Below are 26521 nucleotides of genomic sequence, written 5' to 3'. Positions count from 1 at the left end.
TGTGAAGTCAGGCGCGGAGCCTGACTGCCAGTGGCCCATCTGCAGCCGTGGCAGTGGCCCCGCTCACACTGCCCCCCACGTCTGATGTCAGATGCGGGGGCATGGTCCGGCTCCCAAACGGAACCCCGCAGTTCTGTTCGGGATTGTGTGTCAGGCCGGTGCTGCGTTTGCAGGGAAGAGGCAGGGAAGAGCCTTAAGGCAGGGAAGATCCGCTCCTGGCCACGCCGCGTATGCTGCGCCAGCCATTTAACTCCTGAAGGGGCTGCTCGGCATTCGCAGCGCAGCCAGGAGTGGATCTTCCCTGCCTTAAAGACAAGGAAGAGCCGCTCCTGTCCATGCTGCCAATGTAGCGGCCATTTAACTCCCGAACGGGGGCCACGCAGCCCCCGCTCGGGAGTTAAACCAGCACCCCTGCGTCTGATATGGGGACTGTGTTGGGGCTGCCAGGTGTGTCCCCTGATTGGCCGCAGCCCAGGTTCTTTGAAGCCGTTGGCCCAATAGTAACTCTGCCTCAGTATCTCCTAGGTTGGAAGAACCTAGTAAACTAATCAGTATTTTAATGAGGACACCTCTGAGTTTCTATCACCCACTCAGCTCTCTTCTGATAGGAAGGGAGTTGCATCGCAGAGCCTTATCTGAGTTTCCTGCTGAGGTAAATGTTTTTTTAGCTTGTTTGAGGCATCTATGCAGGGAAGGTTGACTAATCTTTGTGCAGAGAGACCTTGAATGACTTTTGTGGGTTAACTTCAGAAGTCTATTTAGGCCTTTCCGAACATGAGCATTAGTAGTCGATATGGTTGCTGGATATCTGGTGAGGGAAAGTTTAGGGTCTTGGGTTAGTGTGCTGTGGCTGGGATATAATTTCTGGAGGCCTCAGCAGTGCACTGTCTTTGCAGCGCAGTATCTTTACGGTGCAGCCTGGCCTTCTGCCCTGTGAGGCCTTGCTTGCTTGCTTTTCAGTGACAATGGCCTGGTGGCTAAGTGCCTTTACTGCTGATGGAACATGGAGCATTTTAAGCCTAGATTGTGGCTAGAATCTGAAGAATTCAAGCCATAGTTCTGTGCAGAAAAACAGTTTTACTACCAGGTCATATAATGTAACCGCGCCAAAATACTTTCTAGAAAGAAGCACAATGAGGCTGTTCTCATGAGCAGCCAAGCCCAGCCTTAAGCAGCCAGGCTGCCTGTAAGAACCGCCAGGATCCACTCGGATCCACACAAAGGAGCCACACTAAGGAGCCCTTAGCCCCAGCTCCAGGACTGTATGTCAGTGTGAGCTGCTTGAAGCTCATGCTGACACAGAGACGTGCCAGAGCGCCCATCCCCTGAGGGGGACCCCCCCTCAAGTGCTCTGTGCTCGGTGCACTGTTTGATTCACAGAGGCCGGGATGAGTCCCAACCTCTGTTAACCAGCACAGCCAGGAGCAGTGTGGAGAGCCATCCGCCTGTCGTGTGGGTGTGTGGCTTGCATGCTGCCTGGGCTGCAAAGGGTCATTTGTGGGGAGGTAGATTGAACTCTGCCTCTCCCCCCCCCGCCCACCTGACTGTGTGTGTGTGTGGGGGGGTGTCGTGTGAACAGCCAAATCTCAATGTTTAAATTCCCAAGCAGTGATAAAAATCAATTCCCTGTGGTCAGCATCCAGAGCAAGGAACTGCATGCAGAATGAGGGCTGTTGTGCTAGTGCTAAAGTTGGTGATTGTGCAAGAGCACTATTGCACTATAGCTCTCTTGAGCCAAAAAAAAACCCCCATTGAAACAAATGAGGCGCACCACAGTTGTGCACCTGTAAGCACACTTGTGGAAGCTCAACATTTGTGCTAGTGTAAAGTCCTCCCAGCAGCATTAATTGTTCTGCATGTTCTGTATTCCTAGATGAATTATTGCTCTGGTTTTAAAAAATTGTTCTATGTATCAAATTTCTGCTTTAAAGTATTATGTACAATCTGGGGGAAATCAGGTGTGCTTAGCTCCCATTTGAATCGATGGGGCTAAAATCCACAATTAGTGCTGAAGTCCAACTGGTTTTAATGAACGTTAGATACATCTAACATATATTATGTTTAATTATTTTATCTCCAACCTCGGCATTCACATAACAGGGTGTTTTCTGATACAACTGCTTTGAGGAACAAAAGCAAACATCAGACTTTCTTCCTTGGTTCCATTGTTAATAAAACAGGGTCACATAGATTAGAGATGATGTTCTCTCTCTTCTTAGGCTTTAGTCCGCAATGCAGACAGAAAGGAAGAAATGCATGGTATGTAACTGGTAGCCTTTAAGCAAGGATTTACTGCAATTTGAATAAGGAATCCGCAGGGTAGGAGAATGTTCATGAAATGCATATAATGTAGACTGAAATATAAACAGTGACACCGAGATGTGTCTTCATTTAAGCCTGTGCACCAAAAGACAATGAGGTTACTGCATGTGTAGTTTGAGTAAATTGAATGATTTCCAGGGAATTCCAGCAAGAATACAGTGATTGAGTGTGACATTTTAATTTCATCTCTCACAGTGGACATTCAGAACCAATTCACACAACGCTTTCGCGATATGAGGTGACTTCTGGTGGTTACTGCATGATAGAGATCAATCTGAAACCTTTTCTTGTGAGTAGGTTCTTTTATGCCTGGCTACCCTGTCGTACCCTGGCTACCCTGGCTACCAGGAGAGGGTGATTAAGCAACAGGGGCTGTGATGAACTCTTTCACAAGACTATCCCTACAGATCACGGACACGATGAATGTCACAATGTTCTTTTGTTACAAAAGGAACCACTACATGCAGAGGCGTAGCTAGGGGAGAGGGGGCCCGTGTTCATCCCTCTCTCGGGCGGCCCCCCAGAGTGAGGGAGATAATGCAGAAAATAGGGAGGGGTGGAGCTGGAGGGCCCTCAGGAGCTGGTGGCCCGTGTTCTATGAACACTTTCATTCAATTATAGCTACGTCCCTGACTACATGGATGGGCCCTCCCAGCACATTCTTGGGTAGGTTTATTCATTCAGCAAGCTTCACTGGAGTGGATGGTTCACATGCCATGCAGCAAGCCGCCTAAGTGACCGGCATGCATGCTGCTTCCCCACCAGCACAGCAACCCTGCCAGCACGGCTTGTGAAGCCAGGGAGGCTCCGTGTCTACGAAAGAGACTTTATCCCCAATGAGAGTAGCAACAGGAGTGTGAGGCCGCACTTCATAGACATGGAGCTTCCCAGCAAGCTGTGTTGTTGGCAGGATTTGAAGTGCCACAGAGGCAGCGGGCACACCCGTCACGCAGACAGCCAGCTCATGGTGTGCTGTATGAGCCCATAGAGTTTACTTCCAAAGAAGTGTGTGTGAATTGCAGCCTTCGTCCTGGTTCACTGTGTTCATCAGAGGTCAAAATAGCGTAATGGAGGAGCAGTGTTAAGCCTCTCCCCGTCCCCACACAGAAAGCTTTCCAAGTGAATGGTGGCCTCCATGTGAACAACCCATTGCATGAAAGCCTCTAAGGCTCTCCACATGAGCAGTGTGGAGAGCCTTCGAGGGTTCTCCCCACAGACGAGCAGAGAGCCTGCCCTGGGCGGCCAGATCGGCCGCCCACATGATTACTGGCTCCGTCACAGAGGCAGTTGGAGTTGCAGGGATTGGGGGCCACCTGCCCCCCCCGAAAGTCCCAGAATGCCCAACACAAGTGTGTGGGAGCATTCTGGGGAGCCCCCCCAATGCCGGGAGACTTGTTGTAGCCTCCCGGTTGGGGGTCTCCTCATGAGTCAGTGCGGCGCAGACTCACAATCACAAAAACGGGGGTTAGCGGAGTCTTGCTCTGCTAACCTCATTTTAAAGGGGCACTTTAGAGCAGGGATCCTCAACGTTGGGCCCCCAGATGTTAGTGGACTTCAACTCGCATAATCCCAAACCCCAGTGGCCTTTGGTTGGGGATTATGGGAGTTGACATCCAATAACATCTGGGGGCCCAACGTTGAGGATCCCTGCTTTAGAGGTCTGGCCGCCGGGAGCTGCACAGCTCCCTGGCAGCACACAGCCAGCCAAAACCAATTTGGGCTGGTCGTGGGAATAGCCTCTCTATCACAATTCTCCCCCAGTGAGAGGGAGAGACATTTGTATCTTTCTGACTAAACTAGCAAGTAAATCGGAGTGGTGATCTCTGGGGACATGAATGCAATACAAAGCTCACTTAACCCAGGCTCTAGGTGGCCCTCAATGAGAACCAAACCATTTATCCGTGTGTCTCTGAAGCCAAGTGCCCACGAATTGATCCCATCAGTCAACTCTGATGGAGTTGCAAAAGTTGAAAACAAAGAAAATAATGCTGAGGAAGATGAAAAATGGTGTGCTGTAAAAGAAATCATCTGCAGGGTTGGTGCAAGTCAAAGTACAAACAAAATATATTTGGATAGTGGGGCTACTTCACATTTCTTCAATAATTTACAAGATTTCTCTCAGATAACCATGGAACATAAAGGTCCTATATACCTTGCTAATGGGCAGCAAATTTTTGCAGAAGGAAAAGTTTCATCTATAGTATAATCTTGGTGCAGATATAGTGAATGAAGCTGTTCTGTTTTGAGGTTTAACTTGTCAACATTATATTACAACTTATTTGGTTTGCTTTGTTGGGCGTGTGTGTGTGTGTGTGTGTGTGTGTGTGTGTGTGTGTGTATTGTACTGGTCTGTGACTGCAATAGAGAATTTTATTTGAACAGGAATTGGAAAATTGCTATACATACCAAATGTTTCATGACCAAACATTGCAGCAGCAGTCGGGATATTGTGCAGGAGAGTAAACTCATCAACAAAGAGAAACTGGACTGCAGTTTATAGGATTGGCCAATATCTAAAGGGCACAGGAATTTTGGAGTTGCTACTGCCTGCCAGTAAAGAACTTAGACTGGTAGGTTATATGGATGCCAACTGGGCTGAGGACCAGCAGGACAGAAAATCAACCAGTGGGGATGCATTCTTTTATGGGGGAGGAGTGATTTCATGGATGAGTAAGAAACAGTCCAATGTCACCCTCTCTTCAGCCAAGGCAGAATATGTATCTGCAGCACAGGCTTGTCAAGATGTTGTGTGGTTGCACAACCCTTTGGAGAGAGGACAATTTCAAAATTTGAGAGAGGCACTAAAGTGAAGGTTAAGTTGTGCCATCGAGTCCTGTGGTTTTCTTGGTAGAATACAGGAGGGGTTTACCATTGCCATCTCCCATGCAGTATGAGATGATGCCTTTCAGCACCTTCCTATATGGCTACTGCTCGATATAGGTGTTTCCCATAGTTTGGGAAACATACCAGCAGGGATTTGAACCAGCAAGCTCTTGCTCCATAGGGAAGTTACTTCCCTGCTGTGCCATTAGGTGGCTGAGAGAGGCACTGGGGCTCATGAATTAAAGAATGAGACAATGAGAAGAAGAATGTTGGGATTTGCTATAGCACTGTCCCTGTTCTTTGTACAGGACGTTCTTGTATATATTTCGATGTGTCTGTGTACCGGCTTGGGGGTGGAGTCACTGGCTGCATTCACACATAATGGCAAACCAGAGTTAAATGTGGCCAAGGTTTCAGTTCGTAACTCCAAATCACACTGCAGACATTCGCCAAACCGCGGCCCGTCAAACTCCAGTTGCAGGAGAGGGGATCCTTTCCATTCTGCTCGGCCTCTGAGGCAAATCCCAGCAATCTCCATAGCCAGACTGTGGGCAAAGCATCACCATGTCAGTGGGGCAGCTGCAATCGACTACGATCTCGGAGGCAGCGTGCTGAGTGTGATTGTGCTTTTGGGGAGTTCTCCGCCTACCCTTAACATGGAAAGGGCATTTAAACCCAAGGGCAACCATGTCAGGCTGGCCGAGTGCACATTTCCATGGCAGGGGATGTTTTGCCGTCAGGCATTATGCCTGAATTTGCTCAGCAATTCTCTCCCCTCCCCTCTGATGGTCCTTCTCATGAGTTGTGTGGGGGTGTCCCCATGGCCTGGCACTCTCATGCCTGGGCAGTGTGCCCTGGGTCAAGTGGCCCTATCTTTGAAGAAGGATTTCTGCTTCCTCCCAAGGCGGGGGGGGGAGGAGGGATGGGGCCCCCTCCCCCCACCTTTGTGTGAGAAGAATAGAACTTGGCTGCTTAGGAATCCCTGCTGGGAGCTGCCTTTTAAGCCATTTCCAGTGTCTCCCCCCCACCCCACCACACAGCTGTTTCTGCGGCCAGGGGAGACCATGTGTTCAGGCACAGACCTTTAAACCCATTCCTGGGTCTGCTCCAGTGTAATGCTGCATGCAGATCTGCGGGCGTGGAGATTCTCGGGGAGAGGGGAGCCCCAATTTCCAGCTTTCCCAAGATGGTGGTGGCATCACCACAGGGGGCAAGCCACAGGCAGGGTTGCACATCTCCACATGGCCAGGCTGGCAGGCAGGGGACACAGTTTTGCAAGAACATGGCTGTGGTCCCCAAGACGAGGAAAGCGGTTTCCAGGGTACCCCTCCCTAGGGCTTCCTTCTACACAGCAACCTGGCTCTATGGAGCACCCCCATGGTCTGGCACACCCTTGAGTGGGCACCACCGTGGGTCTCTACCCAACATTATCATAAAAGGAACAATCTCTTCTTTCACTGGAGCAATGCTGATCCAGCTGCCCAGCCCTGCTCATAAGCCTAGGGAGTGAACATCCCCACCCCACCTGGGGATGGGGATAGGGCTCCCTCCCCAACCTTTCTGTGGGGGAAAAAATAGAACTTGGCAGTTCCAGAATCCCTGCTTGTGGCAGCCTCTTAAACCACGACAGGAGCGCCGCCGCCCCCAATATTTGCTCCCCACCTGGAGAGGTGATGCCCTACTCATGCTGGCTATCCCTGCCTTGAAGGGGCTGTTTGCCAGGACATGTTAGAGGTTGTTGATTTTTACCCACAATAGGTAAAACAGCAGAGCACTAAGGAATGAGCACACACTCCAGTTACAGAGTAGGTAGCAGAGGATGGTTTGGATATTGCAGCTATTTAGAGAAAACACATGGAGATCCTTGTGTGACTAAACACTAAATATTTATTGGTTAAATACACTTAGATAGGAAAGACCTGTCTCTAATCTAAAGGACTACATAATGGATAGGTAAGGAAAGAGAGAGAGATGTTTCCATCTGCTCTCTAGGAGGAAAGGAAGGATTATGACTCAGCACAGGAAGTGCTGCAGAGTCAGTTCAGGGGTCATAGAGTAGGGACAGATAGGGAGAGCCTGACTCACTGTCTCTACTCCCAATGCCTCTAGTGGTCATTGGGACAGTTGTTGCAAAAGGTCGATGCACTGGAAATTCATCTCCAACAGGACATACCCACTTGCATGGACAGTGCTATAACAGGGGTCAGGCACGGGCCTTTAAACTTGTTCAAAGTTCCTGGGCTCGGTCCAGCATTGTGCCATATGCAGATCTGTGTGCTCAGGGATTCCCGGGAAAGGAGAACCCCAGTTTCCTGTGGCCCTGGGACTGTGGGCTTGCTCTTCGGGCAAGGATGCATGTCTCTACATGGGCAGGTGGGCTGGCAGGGCTCAGGGTTTGACAGCAGCTTGGCAGTAGCTGTTGAGACTGGGACAGCACTTGCCCAAGTACCCATCCTCGTGGCTTTGCTGCATTTAGTATCCGGGGTCAGTATCACGTCCCCATAGGCTTCCACTCTCGTGAGAAAGCAGTCTAGGGGATAATGGGCTAGCTTTGCAGCATGCAATAGGAGTACCGAGTACAATTAGAGTACCACCTCATGAATTTTCAGTTAGTTCTCCCAGATGGCTCTTCTCATGAGTATGCCTAAGGACCAATAACCCCCAAGGGGAAGGGGCTGGGCACCTTTTCCCCAACCTATATATGGGGAAAATAGAACTTTGCTGCTCCAGGTCCCTTGCTTTGGTCTGCCTTTTATACCCAACCTCAATTCCCCCCCCCCCGGCATTTGCTCCCCTCCTGGCATTGTGATGCGGTACCCTGCTTTATGTTGCAACTTGGAGGATTTGTGTTTGTGAACATACATCACTGTTGCTCCCTTCTTGGGAGCAAAGCACATAATTTCCAACCACTTGCCAAGTGGGGGGAGCAAGGGAGAGAGTGGGAAGAGAGGATGCCCCCGAACAACTGTGCAGCTTGACAGGCTGACAATTCCTGGATGGGATGTGGGCGTGTCCCTGTAGCCCGGCAACTCCATAGCTGCATAGCAGACAGGAGGGGGTGGGGCTGGTTCTCCAAGAAGCAGCCAGCGAGAAGTGCTGAAGGCTTGGAGCAGCCATGTCCCCGGGCAGGTCTGTGCTGCCGCCTCTATGATTGCAGTTTGAAAATTGGCACAAAACCATGGTTATAGCTGTGCCAGGAGTTGAACGTAATGCTTTGGCAGCCAAACAGCAGGTTTCGATGGCAAACCTTACAGATAACCACAGGTACAATTTGAAGTTTGCTGAGGCAAACCAGAGATCACTTTTGCTCCATAACTGTAGCTTCACACATTCAGGCGTACTTGAGTTCCAACCTTAGCCATGTTTAACTCCGGTTTGGTGTTACTTCTGAATGTGGCCACTGTGTTTGTTTGTCTCCTCCTCACTTGTTCAGAATTCAAACTGAGGTTCTCACCTCTCTCTGCATAAGCGATTGTTAGTCTGTTTACTGTTTTCTTAGCCTATGTTCCAGTTAGTAATAAATATCAAAGTCTAAAGTTGCTTCCTGTACACTTACTTATAGAGGATAAGTATTATAAATTAATTATATTAATAAGGATAAGGATATCAATGCAGGACCTGTGTGCAAGGAAAAGAGTTATGTATCAGTGTCAATCTGAAAGGACTGCTCTCCTCTCTCTCTCTCCCTCCCTCCCTCCCTCCCTCCCTTTTAATGTGTGTGTGTGTGTGTGTGTGTGTGTGTGTGTGTGTGTGTGTGTGTGTTTTAATGGAAGTGTGCACCTACAGACTCTGGACACATTTAAAACTTCTAAATGCTAATACAGTGGCCACATTCACATGGAACACAGAACCAAGGGTCCAATGGACCACCCCACGCTTACGTGTCCACATTCAGACGCAAGAGCCAGGACCTGAACTGCAGTCAAGGAGACTGCAGAGAGGAGGGGGATCTGGCTGTGTGGGCTTCCTTCTGGAATGAAGGACAGCCCCAGCTGTCAATCACAGCTGGAGAAAGAGAGGAGCTTCCTCCCTCAACTCCGGTTAGAGCTCGCTGCAGCAATTATTAGTGAATTATTAGTGGCGAAACTCACTATTAATAGAAGGTTCAAATTGTCCTTTGTCCTTTGGGGCGGGAAACCTAGGGTCACTTTTGTGTCCGAACCGCAGTTGTACACATTCAGACAAACAAGAAATTCTACCTCAGGCCCCTTCACCTCCAGTTTCCCATTACATGTGAATGCGATCACCAAGGCTTAGTTCTGCTGCATAGTTTACCAGCAAAGGCAATTGCAACATGCTTTCTTCTCCCACATTTCTGAGACTTCTGTTAGCATTTGTGTAGTGCTTTTTGGGTCTGCAAAGTGCTTCACGTGCTTTATCTTTGTATAATTCTTACCATAACCCTGTAATATTTGATAGAAGCTGATCATAGGAGCAGGGCTGACAAAGCTGGTGTGGGAAGTAACTATGTTGCTAGTCACACCCACACCCAGCCTTCAGACACTATCAGGAACAATGGGGGAGCTTCCACTCTCTCCCAGTTCAGATGTAACATGGAACTGTGAGTCCAATGGAGTCCAATGGACCTGCGGTTCCATGCCCCTCCCCTCTGCATTCGGACAGTGCCTCTGCAATCAGCAAGACTTCAGAGAAGCAAGGGAATTGGTTGTGTGGGCTTCCTTCTTAATAGGACAGCCTGCACAGCTGATCAGTCCGGCGTGAGGGAGAGGCTTCCTCCCTCAACTCCAGCTCTGTGGGGCCCAAACTGCAGTGCCAGCATTAAGATGTAATGCAGGCACCGCAGAAATTGAGTTTGCAGTGATGAAATTCCACTCTGGCTGAAGGTTCAGAGTTTAGTTTGGCGAGGGAAACTGCAGGCCCCTTGCCCCCGCAAACTCCATTTGCCCCAATTTAGATGTTTGGCTTAGGAAACCGGAGATGAATGGAACTCCAGTTTCCTGTTCCGTCTGAGCCAGGCCTCTGTTACTAGTAATGCAGGGCTTGACAAATCTCAAGCTTCAGGGAGCCATGATGCCTACGCTAGGATATTCAGAGGCAGAGTTATTTAATAAAATCTTTATTTGTCCCAGGCAGCTCTGTTTCTGTTCGGTTACTTACAAAGGGAATAAAGAAGCCCCTTCGCAATGCCCATTGCTAAGTCCAGGAACTTTGTCACGTGTCTATTCAGGGCCATCCGGGAGGGGGGGGAGTGTCCGGGGCAATTGCCCCAAGCCCCGCTCTAGCGAGGCCCCGCTCTGGGCACACGGCAGTGCAGCCTGCCCTCCTCTCTCAGCCAGTCCCAGCCATCTATCTTTCCCCACAGCCCAGCCGGAACTGATCTTGCGTGTCTGTGTGCAGCTTGAAAGGCTCCCAGGAAAACGGCTAGAGCTCTGTCTCTCCTGCCTCTCAGCTGTTTGTCAGGTGGGTGGGGCTTCCAGAGAGGCCTCCATGAAGGCCTCCCTGAAGCCTGAAGCTCAGGAAAGAAGCAAGCAGACAGGCAGGCCAGGTAGGCGGGCAGAGAGTGTCCCCACCCACCACCACTTGAACATTTAGGGATTGGCTTGCCATAGGGCTTTGGTACTGAGCAGAGATGCAGGGCAGGGTGGGAGGCATATGTATCTTTAAATTGAAGTGGATTGGACAAATTGTTGGTTTTTTAAAAGCCCATCCAAAAAGTCCTATAAGTGGCAGAAAATTACAAAAACTTCTGGAATAAACAATATATAGTTTGTTTGTTTGTGAGTGTACTATGCTCAAGTTGATTTGCAGCCCAGAAGGTCTGAGAACTGTGAAGCATGTGTTGTGCTTTTTATTTCTATTTCTTTAGGAATCCATTATATGTCCAAGCTGGTTGGACATGTCCAAAAACCTCACTCACACTATTTACACTGTATGTCATCAATCAGTATGATTCTGTAATGATATGAAATGTTAAGGAGGCCCCACACATGCTGATTCACCCCAGCCCCACACCCGACTAGGGACAGCCCTGTGTCCACTGTCTGGCTCTTAAATGTTTGGGGTGGTTCCTAGATTTAAAGAAGAGTTTTCAAGGCCTGCAGTAATGTACAAAGACTGCCTTATGTATGTAGCTCCTTCTGAGATCATAGAGCAAGCCAGCTTTTGTTCCTTTCTATATAGGCGAAAAGAGCTGATCGCTTACAACATGGTCCATCCCGAAAGATCGCACGCAATTACTCTCAGTCACACAGAGAACTGGGCCTCTGTAGGCACTAGTCACATGGTGAAGCTGAGCATTATCACCCGCCTACAACTGCTCAGGAAACTCAGTGTGTGGTAATCCAAGGCTCATCATATATCCGGGCCTACAGACTTGTGGGGATTCATGTGATTAGAGCCAGCACATGAGACTGGTCATCAGTTTCCACCCTATAACTAAACAGTTTTCCACAACTGCTTACACATTAGGAGGAGGCCTGTGATTTCAGACCTTGTTCCCCTTAATGGAGCAGAGCAGCAGGCAGTAAAGTATGTTTCTAATTTACAGGGGGAATTGTACTATATATTGCACAGCATAAACAGTGTGACCTTTAAAAAAAGTTTTTAAAAGTCACTCTGCATTATAGAGGACGAAGTGCAGGCTATGGGCAATGACATGGGGAATAGCAGGGCTTTGTTTAATATTCATTGTGCATATTCTGTAAAAGTCAGTGGACATTTTTTAAAAAAATCCCCATGCTTATTTGTGAGGGTTCGACTATTGAATGCCCTCTAAGCAGAATGAAGAGTTCTTTATGATTTCGTTCATAGCTGACTACACTATGATGTTTATGTACTCTGGATATTTTCACCTTCAGACTCAGCCTTTATTATTCCATGGCCAGCATCACCTCCTGGAATGTCAAACTCCTGTCCACTTCCTTTAATTTGAGGAGTCCAAAGCCACAAATATTATTGTAAGCTACAAAGGGGAACCATGTGTAGGATATGCATTCTCATGCTGTGTGTCTCCATTTCCCCCTCTATCAAATGCAGAGGTGCACCTAGGTAATTCTGGAGCCTGGACCTAAAGGCCTTTGGAGCGCCCACCCACCCCCCACTCCCGCAAATTAAGCATCATCATGCTTGGCCAGGCGGCCACTAAAGAGGATTGGGGGGGGGGCACGGGCTGAGGAGGACACTTGACTTCGGCCCAGAAGTCCAGGGCTAACTGAGAGCGCTTCTGATCAAATGCAGAAATATTGGATAGGGAGACAGTTTTCCTCCCTGTCTTATAATACTGGAATTTGTGCTGGAAGTTGGGGGCAGAGGTTCACTCAATGAAACTGATTGGCAATAGCTTAAAGACAGATAGGAGAGAGAGAGAGAGAGAGAGAGAGACTTCACACACAAATAATAAAACCTAAATACATACATACATATATACATAGCCTAGATATTTCTATATTAGGCAGCATAGACATTCAATCAATCAATCAATCAATCAAACTTATGGAATGTTCTACCCCAAGAAGAGGTTGTTAGTACACCTTTTTTTTTTTTTTTGCATTTTAAATTTTTATTGGCTTTTACAATAGCTTTACATTCAAATTACATTCATTTCTACACATAAGTAAATATTGACTTCCCATTTACCTATCTGCGTGGTGCACGAATCACGATAACTATACATATAAACTGTTGCTATAATAATTCAAAACATGCATACTCCACACTACTACTCAATTTTACCCAACCTAACCTGCTGATATTACTATATTTCAAACCCTACTGAAAAGTCCATGTTAGAAAAATAGGTCTTTAAGTAAAGCAAAAACGGTTCCCAATCTTCTTTAAAACATTCCAAATTTTTGTCTCTTATTAAGTACTGTAAGCTGTGCCATCTCAGCATATTCCAACATTTTATCAACCAGTCTTCTTTTGAGGGCATTTTAGTGTCTTTCCATTTCTGCGCATATAGTATGCTAGCCGCTGGGGTTGCATACATAAAAAGTTAAATTTCTTCTGGAGAACTCTCTTTCAGTTATTCCCAGCAGAAAGGATTCTGGCCTCTTAAGAAATGTCATTTAAAAAATTTTCTTCAACTCATTGTATATCATATCCCAAAAAGCCTTTGCCTTTCTGCATGACCACCACATATGGAAAAAAGTTCCTTCACAGTGTCCACATTTCCAACATTTGTTTGAAACATTTTTATACATTCAAGCTAATTTTTTGGGTGTCAGATACCACCTATACATCATTTTATAATATATATTTTTAAAGTATAACATGCAGTGAACTTTAAATCAGTTTTCCATAATTTTCCCCAAGCAGTCATATCTATATTATGACCCACATCTTCAGCCCATTTTATCATAGTTGTTTTAACCACTTCATCTCGTCTCCTCCCAAAGCAACAACTTCTACATCTTAGAGACTAATCTTTCATCATTTTCATACAGCTCCTTCTCAAATCTCGACATTTGATCCACAAACCCAACCTTAAGATCCTTTTTATAAATTTCATTTAGCTGATGATACTGAAACCAATTACGCTAGGACACCTTTTTAGCCTACTTTTCTTAAGGAAAGTAAGCTTATGAGATCACCTGGCATTCTGTGTGTATGTCCGTGTGTGTGTGTGTTTGCCCCATGCCCATCAATTTTGCAATGCCTGGACCAATATGAACCAAATGGTACATTTGTAGGGACACATAGAGACTTCTCAATGGCATTGATTGTGATGATGTCATCCACCCCAATTCAAGAGGGTGGATGTATGAACGTTTGAGGCACAAGAGGGCTAACCTGTGGCTCTTGATCTTAAACAAATTTAGTACATTTGTAGTGATTGCCACATAGGAACACCTAAATGGCATAGTTTGTGATGATGTCATCCACCCTGATTAAAGTTGGTGGACGCATAAACATTTCGGGTGCAAGTGGGCTAATTTGTGAACCTCCTAACTGATTTGAACTAAATTTGCTACAGCTGTAGGGACACATAGGGATGGCTCAAGGGCATAGTTTGTAATGATGTCATCTACCCCAATTCAAGATGGTGGATGCATGGACTTTTTATGTGCAAGTGAGCTAACCTATGGACCGTCTAACTGATTTGAATCAAATTTGGTGCCGTGAGTGATACATAGGGACACCTCAACAGCATAGCTTGTGATTATGTCATCCATTCCAAATCAAGACGGAGGACGTATGAATGTTTGAGGCACAAGTGTGCTAACTTGTGAACTGCCTAACCAATTTGAACCAAATTTACTACAGGTGTAGGGAGAGACACATAGGGAAGGCTTAATTGGGTTCTTTGTGGTGATGTTATCCACCCCAATTCAAGATGGCAAACCTGTGAACGTTTAAGGCTGAAGTGGGCTAACTTGTGAGGATGGTAATTATCAATTAAGATTATAGTGAAAAGAGAGTAGGCAGATTAGTTCTTACCAGAACAACTTATTTAATGAATTAGAGTCAGGAGAAAGAGGTGATCAGTGGTTTGGTCATGCCCACTTCTGAATACCAGATGCCAGAAACACACAACAATTGCTCCTTCATGTTCTGCTTGTGAATTTCCAAGGGAATTGAGCTGCCTGCTGTTCAAAACAGAGTCCTAGATTCAATGGACCTTTGGGCTGATCCAGAAGGGCTATCCTTACTTTTTTACGTTGACGAGAATGTGATATTTAGTGTTTAGCTTTGGTTGATTAGTGTTTTGTGTTTGCCCTCAGCTCCAGTTTTCCATCAAGATCTGTAGTACGTGCACATATGTGATCAGGTCTGACTATACATGACACCAGAGGTTCTCAGCCTTAGGTCCCCAGATGCTGGACCCAAGGTTGGCAACCCCTGCACTGCACCACCAGTGATTACAAGTCTGCCAAAATGGTGGCTGACATGCTGTGCAAAAACAGTATGTGATTCTACCAGTGTTGCATTTGTGTAAGTGTTGCAATTTGTGTTACACAAGAATCGGTTCATTATTTCCACATGTTTATGCTTGTGTAATGCAATTTGTGCAAATTTTGTGTTTGCACAAATTACACAAATGCAACATTGGTAGGCTGGTGTACTGTTGCATAGTGTGCCAGCAACTATCACATCCACTATTGCAGGGATTTTATGCCAGTATTCAGATGCCTATAGGAAGCCTGCAAGCAGGGCACGAAGCCCGGAGCCTTTTGCTAAAGTGGTCCCCACCATTTGTTGTTTAGAGGTTTCCTAACATGAAGCTGCTATTTAATTATAAAAGGTTTGGGGCTGAAATGTCAACACTTCATCTAGGACCAGAAATGCTCCTGTGTGGCTGCTTGACCTCTTTGACCAGATCTGACAGGTGATCCCTGAGGATTTGAATGCCATACAGAATCACTAGCCCTACATTGCCACAGGCTTACTGACACATTTACGAGAGGGAGGGCGTTATTTTTAAGCTGGGTGGTAGGATTCATTTCTTTAATACAAAACAACTGCACATTTTAAAAATAGGAATAATCTATTATGAACATAATTTCAGTTTTTGACGTGTTGCTGTAGCGAGGCCCGCCCCCACCCCCCACCCTATGAGCCTCTTCAGCATCATTCTAATGTGCTGTTTTTGTCCTCAGATCATGTTCACATCCATATAATTTTGTACTTGAGGGGGAACCTGCCACATTGTGTTAGCATGCTAAGTTGTTCAGTGTTACCTTTGCAGTTATTTCAGCAAGTCTCTCGTGGGGCAAAAGCCTTGAAAGGCAGCCCTGCCACCACCTGTCTAGAATAGGACACAATGGTGAATCAAAGGCAGAAGGGAATATCAGGGTATTATTTACTTTCTGACTGACCGACCTTAGATTCTCTTGAGGCTTAGGTCTCAGTGGTTAATGCACCATTTGGTAACAACTGAACATAGTAATGGATGCCGGTGCTAAATTTGGAGCTCTGCAATCAGGGCCCAATGAAGAAGATGCTCAAACAATGGTTGATTTTATAGCAATACAAACAGAAGAAACAAAACATGCACACATAAATGAAGGGATCCAATTCAGATTTTTATTAGTGATGGTACTGTTCTTCCATGAGATTTGAGCAGTTGCAGCTGGTGGTACTCCCAAAGGTGGAGGTGCTACAAATCCCACCTACCCTGACAAACCTCTCACAGCACACCTTCCCTTAGTTCTGCCAATCCAAGGATCCTCTTATTTGCTGACCACCACCCTTCCTTCCATGGAAATTCTCTTATAGCTAAATAGAACCTCCATATTTCAATGCAATGTACCTCAGTTCCAGATACCAGATATAACAATGGCAACAAATAATAGGGGAATGGTGCTGTTCTTATCTACAAGCTGTTTGTAGGCATGTTGAGTAGAGGTAGCCACTGTTGGAAACCATGTAATAGACTGGATGGAGATTTATTTTGTTTAACATATTTGTATACCGTCCCTGGGTGGTTTACAATAAAACAAAGTCAAAGTTCTTTATTTGCGACCCAAGGTCAGCATAACATAACATAACATAACAACATCTCATAGCATAGAGAAATACAGTAAGGAAGTAAAATATTTAAATATATAGATGGATATCCACAAACAAATAATCAATAAAAATTTTGAAATTAATCAAGGAAAAGCTTGCTGCCGTAACAATACTGCAATAGAACAGAATTTAGCCACCTTAAAGGTGACATCTAAAGTTCTATCCGCAAGAAGATAGGAAACATAAAAATCTCCAGAGCAACCTGGGAAGGGTGTCAGAAGAGGAGTAAGTAAGGAACATCTTAAATTTCTATATAATGGACAGCGCAATAAAACATGTTGTATGGATTCGACTTCCCCCATACCACATGGGCATAATCTATCCTCTCTAGGAATCCCCAGAAACCTGCCTGAGAGCACCGCTGAGGGTAACATATCAAATCTTGCTCTAAAAAAGGCCCTCTGATAGCATGTCAAGCTCAGGGCATTCAAGTAAACAGCAGGGCCCCAACTAAAACTGCTCAAACCCAGCCTCCTTTTAGTGCAATCAGGGATTCGGGAAAGTTCTTGTTGGATTTCGAAGTCCAAGAGTCTTTGTTTCAGGATCTGCCTGGCCTGGTTGTGACTTAACAGGACCAGGTGGTCCATAGACAGACCCTAGGACACAATTTTGTCCTGGATAGCCTGGTCCCAGGTGGGCTGGAATACATCAGCCAGGATAAGGGAAATCCATCCTCGGGGTGAAAATCTGATAGGTCAAAATAGGTCAAATCTGATAGGTCAAAATAGGTCAAAATCCAATAGGTCAAAATAGATAGCCAGGCCCAGACCTCGATCTTCAGAACACCCAACTCGAACCTTAATAATGCATTGGGGACACATCTAGGTACTCTAAGTAGAGCCCTAAGGAAGTCATTTTGAACTGCATCCATAGACTTGTATGAAGGAAAAGGACCAAGTTGTGCCCCATATAATAGCTGGCTCCTGACTTTGGCCGCAAATAATTTCAAGGCGGCCGAAATGATCTCACCTCCTTTAGAATAGAAAAATCTCCGGATAGCCAGAGAACTTCTCCGCACAGTAAGAGTAACTTGATCTGTATGCGCCTTCCATGAACCCCTTGCTTGCAGGGTCACACCTAAATATCTATATGTATAGACCTGTTCTAACTGTTGATCCTCAATCGACCATCTTAACAGCCTGTGCCTTCTTGAAAAAATCATGACTTTGGAATTTGAGTGATTGATCAAAAGATAATTGGCTCTACTGTAGAGGGCTAATCTTTTCAATGCTCGCCTCAGGCCCACCGCGGTCCTAGCTAAAATAGCAGCATCGTCTGCATAAAGAAGTAGAGGAATACACACACCTGCTGCAGATGGCAAATGTAGGCTAGGGTCAGTTAAACAAGGGGCCAAATCATTGAGATATAAATTGAAAAGCGAGGGGGCAAGGATACATCCCTGCCTCACTCCTTTATAGGTTGGTATAGGTTGTGAGAGTTCGCCTTTAGGATGACATCTAACCCTGATGTTCGAGCCTGCATAAAGCTGTTGCATTAAAAAAAGAAGCCGCTTGTCGATGTTCGTTTGAGCTAGCTTCTCCCAAAGCAGTCCTCTAGATATAGAGTCAAACGCCAATTTGAAATCAATGAAAGCCACGTATAAAGCCGACCCAGGCTTATCTCCATATTTCCCAATAAAATGACGGAGGATAAAGACCTGATCAATGGTAGATCGTCCCGTTCTAAACCCGGCCTGCTCATCCCCCAAAACACTCTCGTCCTCCATCCAGGCATGAAGTTTGGCTAAAAGGTGCCTGGCGTACAGCTTGCTGACTACACTTAACAGTGAAATAGGCCGATAATTCGAGGGGAGATTTCTTTTGCCTTTCTTATAAATTGGCACTATAACAGCGGTACTCCACTTTTTCGGAATTTGTCCAGTGGAGTCTATATAGGTGAAGAGTCTGGCCAGCACAGGGGCCCACCATTCAATATCCAATTGGATAGCCTCAGGGTTAATACCATCAAATCCTGGGGCCTTACCAGTTTTCATTTCACCTATTAATTTTTCCACCTCCAGTACCGTAACTGGTGACCATGCTGGAACAGAGCTAAAGTCCAACTTCCCAGAAGCTGAAGGGAACTCCCCGAGATTATAAAGATCACTAAAATGAGTCACCCAATCATTCATCGGTACTGCACAGCTGGCGTTAAGAGAGTGGATGACTCAAAACTTAGAGTCATTGGCACCTTTAGCTGCCTCAAAGAGGTCCTTCCACAGAGATCTTAGGGCCAGTGCTTTCTTTTCCTTTAGAAGGCCTTTAAACACAAATTAAAACAAAATTAAAATGTCAGAACATTAAAATAATTTAAAATTCAACACAATGTTAAAAACTGTAAATCTAATTAAAAGCCTGGGTGAACAAATGTGTCATAACTGCCTTTTAAAAAGTTATCAGAGATGGGGAAGCTCTTATTTCAGCAGGGAGCGTATTCCAAAACCTCGGGGCAGCAACGGAGAAGGCCCATCCCCGAGTAGCCGCCAGACGAGCCAGTGGCAACTACAGACTAACCTCTCCAGATGATCTCAATCTCAATCATGGGGCTCATGATGAAGAAGACATCGAAGCTATTCTCACAATGGGGGGAAACCAGGCTAAAGGAACCCAGCCCAGTTTTCTCTCATTGTGAGAACCACCAGGCTCGCGAGTGAGCCCGGTGGTTCTCTGGCAGCTAGCCCACCAAAGAAGCCCTCCCCTTAAACGGGGTTAGTGGAGCAAGCGCTCCACTAATCCCATTTTCCCAGTCGTGAGTTGCCATGGTGTGGCTCCGCACCACAGCAACTCGTGAGGAGACCCCCGTCAGGAGGCTAAAGTGAACCTCCCAATGTTGGGGGTCTCCCCAGGGTGCCCCGCACACTCACGTGGGGAATCCTGGAACTTCCAGGGGCCAGGTGGCCCCCGATCCCTGCAGCCCCTACCGGCTCCATGATGGAGCCGGTAGTCATGTGGGTGGCCAATCCGGCTGCCCAGCAACGAGTAGCTGCTAACAGAGCATCAGCAGCCACAGTCTCACAGGTCAAGCAGTGGGCACCAGCAGGCAGGTACACAGCAGCAGCCAGCCACCCACACAGGCTCTCACCCTGGAGCCATCTGGGAAACAGGAGTTCTGTTCTTCTCCTGCAGAGCTTCAGGAGATCAGGGCTTCCACAGAGAGTCCAAATTTCTAGATGTGCTGAATAACTGTGCCTTAGAACAGTTAGTTGCGGAAACTACCAGAGAGATGGCAACTTTGGATTTAATCCTCTGTGGTGCGCAGGACCTGGTGCAAGGTGTCAGAGTTGCAGAACCACTGGGTAGCAGTGACCATAGTGTGATCCAATTCGGCTTATATGCGAGTGAAAAATTGTCAAGGAAGTCCAACACAGATGCATTGGACTTCAGCAGAGGAAACTTCTCAAATATGAGGGGACTGATAAGAAAGAAGTTGAAAGGGAAAGTCAGGAGGGTCAAAACACTTCAGAAAGCATGGAACATATTTAAAACCACAGTACTAGAAGCACAGTTGGAATGTATGCCAAGGAGGAAAGGTGCCACCAAGTTCAGGAGGATGCCAGCGTGGCTAACAAGTAGAGTCAGGGAAGCTATAAAAGGGAAGAAGACTTCCTTAAGAAAATAGAAGTCCTGCCCAAATGAAGAGAACAGAAAGGGACATAAACTCTGGCAAAAGAAATACAAAGAGACAATTAGGGATGCAAAGAAAGAGTTTGAGGAGCGTATAGCTAGAATTGTCAAGGGGAATAACAAAAACTTATTTAAATATATCAGAAGTAGAAAACCTGCCAGGGAGGCAGCTCGACCCTTAGATGATGAGGGTGTGAAAGGGATTATTAAGGAGGATAAGGAGATCCTAAGCGGGCTAAGGATCCAGGGGGCCCTTCTCAAGGCTCTTGAGTAAAGTTAGCTGTCATGGAATAAGGGGACAGGTTCATGTGTGGATCGGTAACTGGTTGAAGGACAGGAAACAGAGAGTAGGAATAAATGGACAGTTTTCACAATGGAGGGAGGTAGAAAGTGGGGTTCCCCAGGGATCGGTACTGGGATGATCTAGAAGTTGGGGTGACCAGCAAAGTGGCCAAATTTGCAGATGACACTAAACTATTTAGGGTAGTGAAATCCACAACGGATTGTGAGGAACTCCAAAAAGATCTCTCCAAACTGCAGAACTGGGTGACAAAATGGCAAATATGGTTCAATGTAAGCAAGTGTACAGTGATGCACATTGGGGCAAATACCACCAATTTCACATATACGCTGATGAGATCTGAGCTGTCGGTGACGGACCAGGAAAGAGAAATTGGGGTCGTGGTGGACATCACATTGAAAGTGTCATCTCAGTGCGCAGCAGCTGTGGGCAGCTGTGGAAAAAGTCTAATTCCATGCTAAGAATCATTAGGAGGGGGATTGAAAATTAAAATGTATATATTATAATGCCCTTATACAAATCTATGGTGCGACCACATCTGAAGTACTGTGTACAGCTTTGGTCACCGTATCTTAAGAAGGACATGGTAGAACTGGAAATGGTGCAGAAGAGGGCAACCAAAATGATCAGGGGCCTGGAGCACCTTCCTTATTAGGCTAGGCTACAGTATCTGGGGCTCATTACCTTGGAAAATTGGGGACTAAGGGGAGACATGATCGAAGTGTATAAAATTATGCATGGAGTGGAGAGGGTAGACAGAGGGAAATTTTTCTCCCTCTCTCACAACATTAGAACCAAGGGTCACCGCATGAAGCTTAAGGTCAGGATATTTAGGACCAACAAGCGGAAGTACTTTTTCACGCAGCACATGAAATCTATGGAATTCCTTGCCATGGGATGTGGTGATGGCCACCAGCTTGGATGGCTTTAAAAGGGGGTTAGACAGATTCATGGAGGACAGGTCTATCAATGGCTACTAGTCTGATGGCTGTGGTCCATCTCCTGCCTCAGAGGCACGATGCCTCTCAATACCAGTTTGCAGGGGAGCAACAACAGGAGAGAGGACATGCACATACCTCTTGCCTGTGGTCTCCCCAGAGGCATCTGGTGGGCCACTGTGTGAAACAGGATGCTGGACTAGATGGGCCTTGTGCCTGATCCAGCAGGGCTGTTCTTATGTTTTTTATGAGATCTTTCTCCTGAAGGGCTTTAGGAGATTTGCTGAAGAGCATGAATTGAGTTCAAGGTAGAGGTGAACCATGAGCTGCTAGCATCAAAACCTCAAAATAACTTCTTCAATTAATTTCCCCCCAAATGTACTTCCCTCACAGATCCTCCCAGCTGCCTCTACTCATTCCTTCTCTTCTTCTGATCTGTGCTGCAACAGTGCAGGTACCAATGCAGCACTAACTTATCAGCAACAGGCAAGCGATTCTCTCTCTCTCTCTCTCTCTCTCTCTCTCTCTCTCTCTCTCTCTTGAAATTTTCTTATATACCACCTCCTCCAAAGACTCTAGGTGGTGAACAACAATACCAGTAACAATTAATTTAATAATAATAATAATAATAATAATAATAATAATAATAATAATAATAAATGTAATAGGGTTAAAATTCTATTAAGCCTTTCAGTGCTCCTGCACAAGTGTACTGATGCCTGAACCCCCAAAAGACCTAAAAATAAAACCAAAAAATAATCCCAGTAATGTACATTGATTTTTAATGATTTTGGGGGTTATTTTTCATTTACTGTCCTTAAGGAAAATAAACCTATGAGATCACCCAGGATTCTTGAGGCTATCCACATGGGCAGCCAAGCCCAGTCTTCGGCAGCCTAGCCTGGGTTTGGCTGGCCTTGTACACCGCTGGGTAAGGATGTGCAAACAGGTTCGACATTGAATGTGTTCAATGTCGAACCTGTTCTGTTCAACCATTCGGGGTTGAACCAAACCATCCCATTCGGTCCAACCCTAGATTGAACACCCTAGACCGAACACCCCCCAACTGTTTGGGGAGTTTGCAGATTTTTTTTTTAAACTAATTTTTTTAAAAAATAATAATTGTTATTATTTTACTTACCCCCTTTGGGGGAGTTGTTGGAGGCAGCGGGGGTGTGTGTGTGTCCATGAAGGTTCCCCCTCCCCCCGCCAGCCTCCCTTTATGTCACCACCGGCCATTCAGCCAGCTCTTCAGCCCATTCAGGCCTTCCCCCTCCTGCACAGTGGCCATTTTGGATGCTGCTACACCTGTGCAATTGGACTCTGAGTGACCCAGGCAAAAAGGGAGGCCAGTAGTGGGAGGGGGAACCTCCACGGACCCTCTGCCGCCTCCAACAACTCCCCCGAATGGGGTAAGTAATTTTTTTAAAAAAAAAAATTAACCAGAAATGTTCGTGAACCCCACCCAGCCCAAGCCGAACTGGGGGGGTTTAAGGGGGTGCTGGACCAAACTGACCTGGTTCAGTTTGGGTCCAGTCTGGACTCGAATCGAATCAGACCAGCCGGTTCCATGCACACCCCTACTGCTGGGATCAAGCCTGATCCCAGCACTGCCTCGGCCTGAATCCCAGGAATTTACCCCAGGCTTTAAACTGGGGTTAAGGGCACAAACGCACCCTTAACCTCAGGTTTGGGGCCATGTCTGTGCACAGGCTGCAGGCAGCTTGTTTACACACAGAGCAGGGCAGAAAAGAGTGCCCAGAGGAGCGAGGATCCTGCAATGCACCGCACTCCTGGCATGGTGCATTGAGGGATGCCAGAAGACTTCCTCCTCTGGCTCCCTGCTCTGCCGTTTGCTGCAGCATCTATCATGGGTTGGATGAGCAGCAGAGCCAAGAGAGCAAAATTGCTCTTGTACAGTCCTCCTCCCTGTCCGCTCATTTGGTCGTGTGCATGGAGTGTGTGTGTGTGTGTGTGTGTGTGTGTGTGTGTCTACCCACAATGCCTGGACCAGTATGAACCAAATTGGGTACAATTGTAGGGACCCATAGGATACTGCAAAGGCTTAGTTTGTGATGATGTCATCCACCCTGATTCAAGAGGGCAGATGTGAATTTTTGAGGCGCAAGGAGGCTAACTTGTGGGCTGTCTAACTGATTTGAACTGAATTTAGCACACAAAGGGACACTTCAATGGCATAGCTTGTGATTATGTCATCCATCGCAATTCAAGATGGTGAGCATGTAGGATTTGTGGTAAAAGTGGGCTAATTTGTGAACCACCTAAACAATTTGAACCAATTTTGGAACAGTTGTAGGGACACATAGGAACACCTCAGTGGTGAAATTTGTGATGATGTCATCCATCCCATTCAAGATGGCAGACTTGTAAATGTTTGAGGCACAAGTGGGCTTTTGGAACAGTTGTAGGTACACATAGTGATGGCTCAAGGGCATAGTTTGTGATGATGTAATCCAGGATGGCAGGCACATAAACATTTGAGGTGCACATGGGCTAACCTGTGAACTACCTAACTGATTTGAACCAATTTTGGAATAGTTGTAGGGACTCATAGGGATGGCTTACGGGCATAGTTAGTGATGATGTCTTCCACCCTAATGCAAGATGGTGGACACATGAATGTTTGAGGCACAAGTGGGATAACTTGTGAACTGCCTAAATGATTAGAACCAAATTTGCTACAGTTGTAGGGACACATAGAGATGGCTATGTGATGATATTATTTACCCTGATCAAAGATGGCGGACATGTGAATGATTGAGGCACAAGTGGGCTAACCTGTGGACTGCCTAAATGATTTGAACCAAATTTGGTACACTTTTTGTGAGTGACCCTAAGGACACCTCAATGGCATAGTTTGTGATGATGTCATCCACCCCAATTCAAGAAGGTGACTGGAAGAGACACTGTGGGGTAGATTTTTTTCCCCATCTGGCTCTCTCCACCCCCACCCCCTTCTGATTGGGAAAGGGACCTTGGTTGTGGCTTCTGTGCGCTTCTTCCTGGCTGGATTATCTGGTGGTTTTGCTCACTTTAATTGCTGTAATATCTTGCACCTGGGCTGGATTTGCCTGATAGGGTGGGTAAGAGTTATGCCTGTTGGGTTTTTAAACTCTTGGCCCATATAAAGGGGAGAAACAAAGGGGGCTGGCCTTTTGGGGATGGGACTGAGGTCTGGGGTCAACGTATTGTTTTGGACTCCTGGAAGAAAGACTCCTGCTGACTACACTCTTATTGTTGCCTAGTAATTGGCTGGGCCTGGTACAAGTATGTGTCTTGGGTTCTCCAGAGATGGGGAGGTGGGGAACAACTCTGGCGCAGCTATTCTAGTGGTGGTGGGGAATCAACGAAGATATGGCATTGGTAGATCAGTGGGCTATTACAGGGGAAGGGAATTCAGAAAGTTAATTACTGTTTCCCCTTCCATCAGGCCTATCACCTCTTTGACCTTAGAGAGCAGTGCCAATTATGCAAAGAACTTCACTTTATTACTCTGTAATGCCAGGTCAGTTCAAAATAAGTCTGAGATCATCCATGACTTGATTATGATGAAGGAGCCAACCAGGTGTGTATCACAGAAACCTGGTCTGGGGAGGCTAGTGGTCTGGTTTGATCTCAGCTTCTCCCAGTGGGTTATTCCATGATGCAGCAGGTGAAAGGATGCGGGCGGGGAGGTGGGGTGGCTGTGGTCTATAAGAATACCATCACCCTTACCAGAATCCCTGTCACGGAACTGGCCTATATTGCCTGTGTGTACCTAAGTCTAGGGACCAAGGATAAACTGGCACTTCTGTTGATGTACCAATCACTCCGCTGCCCAATGGAGCCCCTAACTGAGTTGACAGAACTGGTTGCAGAGTTGGCATTGGAGTGGCCCAGGTTGTTGTTGTTGTTGGCCTCTCAGCTCCAGGCAGTTTTGGATGATACAGATGATCTAGACCCAAACCGGCTTTCAAGTGGGCTATGGGGTAGAAACTGCTTTGGTCAGCCCAATGGATGATCTCCAACTGGCTATCGACAGAGGGAGTGTGACTGTGCTGATCCTTCTGGATCTCTTGGTGACTTTAGATACCATCGACCATGGTATCCTTCTGCACCGCCTGAGGGAGGTGCAATTGGGTGGCACTGTTTTACAGTGGTTCCGCTTGTACCTCTCTAGTAGATTCCAGATAGTGTTGCTTGGAGACTGTTGCTCTGCAAAATGAGAACTGAAGTATGGAGTTCACAAGGCTCCATACTGTCTCGAATGCTCTTTAACATCTACATGAAACTGCTGGAAGAAATAATCAGCAGGTTTGGTGCAGGATGTTATCAATATGCTGATGACACCCAGATCTATTGCTCCCTATCAGCTTTATCAGGAAATGGCTTAACTGTAGGGGGGAAATGGCAGTTCAGTCCCCAAGTAGCAAAGCAAAACCAGTTTGGCGAGAAAGCAGCAAAGTAAGAGGTCTTGAGACAGTTCTTTAATATTGAAGAACTACAAGGATTTATTTAAAGATAAGGTTACAAACAAATGTGAAAAAGCCTGCAGCTTACTTTCAGCTGTAACTCATGGTTGAAGAGAGAGACCAAAACAAACAGCCATCTCTGGAGAGACAAAATGGAGACTGGAAGAAGAAAGAGGGGAGGAATCAAGCATTTTTATCCATGACCCTAAATCCCTTCAATGGTCCTTATGAGACATTGCAGCCGAGAGCTGATGCTGCCAAGGTCCTAGCTCCAACTTTCCTAATCGACCCGTGCTGCTATCTATAAGTCTCAACTTCTCTCTCAAAATTTTGAAACAATCCCTGAGCAATGGCTTAGCACATCTGCTACCATTTGTTCACTTGGACCATACATCAATTTTACAAGTCCCTTTTCTTGTGCATCCCGCCCATAATATGTTGTTTCAGTGTGTTTTGTTCTAAATTTAATTTTCTCCTTCCCACAGTCCAGTCATCTTTGCTGTGTGTGCTCACTTTTCTTCTCAAGATTCCCACAGATGCAGCTATATCCAGTCTTGTTATCATAGCTAC

At 46.3% G+C, this 26521-nt stretch overlaps 1 long non-coding RNA gene across 1 annotated transcript in view; it reads left to right on the top strand.

Moving 5' to 3' along the window:
* Positions 1-549: 549 nt before the first annotated feature.
* Positions 550-26521, top strand: part of LOC128333279 (uncharacterized) — a 70637-nt gene continuing 44665 nt past the window's right edge. Inside the window, exons 1-2 of the long non-coding RNA XR_008310902.1 lie at positions 550-652; positions 2518-2611. This is a non-coding gene — a long non-coding RNA (uncharacterized LOC128333279). The remainder of the gene's footprint in view (positions 653-2517; positions 2612-26521) is intronic.

This window comes from Hemicordylus capensis, chromosome 1 (assembly GCF_027244095.1).
Source record: "Hemicordylus capensis ecotype Gifberg chromosome 1, rHemCap1.1.pri, whole genome shotgun sequence".
Taxonomy (NCBI): Eukaryota; Metazoa; Chordata; class Lepidosauria; order Squamata; family Cordylidae; genus Hemicordylus; species Hemicordylus capensis.
The sequence above is the reverse complement of the archived record's forward strand: the minus strand, read 5'-3'. Positions and strand labels throughout refer to the sequence as shown.